General features: G+C 37.1%; 1 non-coding gene across 1 annotated transcript; it reads right to left on the bottom strand.

Moving 5' to 3' along the window:
• Nucleotides 1-1113: 1113 nt before the first annotated feature.
• On the bottom strand, nt 1114-1220 carry LOC136171231 (U6 spliceosomal RNA). Its single transcript, XR_010663782.1, has one exon. It is a non-coding gene; the product is annotated as a U6 spliceosomal RNA (small nuclear RNA).
• Nucleotides 1221-2862: the final 1642 nt, after the last annotated feature.

The following is a 2862-nucleotide window of genomic DNA, read 5'->3' as shown; positions in this document are numbered from 1 at the left end:
CTACTACAGCCCTCACATGATTACAAATGAAGGGCAGCATCACATCTGAGGGAAAGTGTGACTTTTAAAGCCTAACAGTCCCTGCTTTGAAGCTACAACTGACCCTTGAAGAATGAGGAGGTTAGGGGTGACCAGCCTTGGTGCAGTTCACTATCCAAGTGTAATTTACAGACAGCCCTCTGCATTCCCATTTTCTCCACATCAGCAGAGTCAACCGTACTCTCATGGTGCAGTACTGTACCATTTACTGCACTGTAGTATTTATCTGAAAAAAACCTGCATAAAAGGAGACCCACGCAATGCAAAGTTGTGTTGCTCAAGGGTCAACAAATTCCTTTTGAACCTCTCTAATTCAGCCTGTGCCTACTGGAAAGCAGCCAATACTCTTTCACCAGATTGATCATTCTAAATTGCAAATTTAATCATAGCCTTAAATGGCTAACAGATCTTCTGATATGTAATTGCTTACAGAATTAAAACATCCTGAGTAGGAGAATCATTATATTTTACACTAATTGTAGCATTCAATATCCTGTGCATGTTTTAGAGCAAAGCATTCTATTATTAAAACTGTACTAATACTTAAACGATTCATGGGGTCGCAAAGAGTCAGACACAACTGAGCGACGGAACTGAACTGAACTGAACTGAAGACTTAAACACTTATGGATAAGTTGGCAAATTACATTTAATCCATCAAACAGTGTGTTTATTTCTAAAATCCATTGTCCTGTTTTTAAGATTACTTAAATTTTAATACAATGATAACCAAATTTGTCTGGTTCCTATAGTCATACAGCCCTTCCTTAGACACCCAGTAGATTAAGAAAATAGATACAGCATCTGTATTTATTCCTTTTGTATTGAGTGTCTTCTTTGTGAAAAGTTTAGACATAATTATTCTAAATGAGATTTTAAATTTTGAATTAATTGAATTTATTGTGCTCCTTTAAAATAAGTCAAGAAAGAGTAGAAAACTGAGACCCTTAGAAATGGGGAGAGGGATGAGGAATGACATAGAAATTATAGGAAAAATCAGATATGAGGTTTGGAGAGCAAAGACCAATTATTCATTGTTAAAATATAACCTTTGGTGACCATAATTTTTTTTTTTTAAATATGGAACGCTTCACGAATTTGCGTGTCATCCTTGCGCAGGGGCCATGCTAATCTTCTCTGTATCGTTCCAATTTTAGTATATGTGCTGCCGAAGCGAGCACTGGTGACCATAATTAAAAGTATCTCCATGTACCTTCTCCCATTAGTCCAGTTATTAACACAACAAATAGAACCAAAATGTCTTCACTCTATGACAAAAAATGGAAACAGAAAATGAGCTTTAAGATTCCTAATACAACCTATTTTATGTAACTTAATACAACTAACTAGTTTAGTCAGTTATGATTTTTTGCTTAAATAAGGAAAAAGTGCCCCTTTAAGTTTAAACCTATTTGATTCTAAACAGAATCTATGGGATTCTAAACAATCCTGGATAGGACAGGGAAAGTCCTGAGGACAGAAGCAGAACTCTCAACTGTGGGTCCCACATACTTACATACCTGCAGATGTGTTCCTTTCACGCTGGCCAAAAGAAGTCATACCTTTATAAAGCTGAGCTGTCCATAGAAATGGCACCTTCATTTACACAAAGAGTTTTGACTTGTGACTCAAGAGTTGGTTGATGTAGACATTGAGTGCATTCATCTTGAGAAGAAATGTCTGCACCATCTTGATGTATGGAAACAGAGATCCCAGGGCCCTTTGGGTGGTTGATATCTCAAGAATGGGTCTGACACGCTACAAGATCACTTAATTGTTTTTTTCTCTTTAGGCTAACCTCTTAAGCCTGATATAGTTACCCGAGTTTCCACTTAATCAAGTCCAATGTTTTAAATTCAGCTTCTCAAACATGTGCAACCTAACATTGACTTTTGGTGAAATATTTTCTTTATGGTTTCATCATGGTAATTCTCACCTTCTTTATATGTTTTCTCCGCTGTTACTAAGACTAGGGTTCTCTTTTTCAGAAAAGTTCCCTCTGTCAGGCAAGTCACCACAGTGCAGTCTCTGCAGTCAATTTGAGAGGACTCAACCCTAGGATGAGGGTTAGGAGACCTAGATCCTAACTCCAATTCATCTCCTAAGTACTGAAGATCTTTGCATAAACCATTAATTGCCTTACATTTTAATTTATCTGTTTTCAAGAGGAAAAGCATAGTATCATGAGCATCAAACCCTTTGCAAATAATTGAGACAGGAGGCTTTAAAGCAATTTATCTTTTCCTATCTAAAAATGTAATGTGCTAACACTCCCACATCTGTTTGTCAACACTAATACCTAACTAAAGGCTTCATAATTCTGGGTTTCTTCCTTAAGTGTCTTCATCTCGTTGTGTCAGTTCCAAACCTGGGAGAAGTCTGTTGAAAAATATCATATCCAAGCCTCTTGCTTCTGCAAAGCAGAATTATTTTACTATATACTTTTGCTATGATACTTAGAATAAGAAGAGTTCGCCTATCATGTTTCATATCCCTCGCATCCCTAATCCAAGATCTTTAACAGATCACATCAATTCTGTTTCTATATCTTCTAAACCCACACATCCACATGACGTTGATGCCTATCAAATGTTAGTCAGTGTCTGACCAAATAAACATCTCTGCTACTGTTTATGTCTAAGTTGATCTGAAGAGTTTTATTTTCCAATAACAGGATGGACCATATAGAATAGATAATACTCAAATTCCTTAGGCTCCAGTAAGTCACCTGGGACTAATTGTGACTGTGAGGGACACTAAGGGGAGGAAGTTGACAAGAGCTCCAAAAACAGCTCCAGCACAGACCTAATGAGCCTTGGCAGC

This window comes from Muntiacus reevesi, chromosome 6 (assembly GCF_963930625.1).
Source record: "Muntiacus reevesi chromosome 6, mMunRee1.1, whole genome shotgun sequence".
Taxonomy (NCBI): Eukaryota; Metazoa; Chordata; class Mammalia; order Artiodactyla; family Cervidae; genus Muntiacus; species Muntiacus reevesi.
This window is presented reverse-complemented; position numbering and strand designations above follow the sequence as displayed.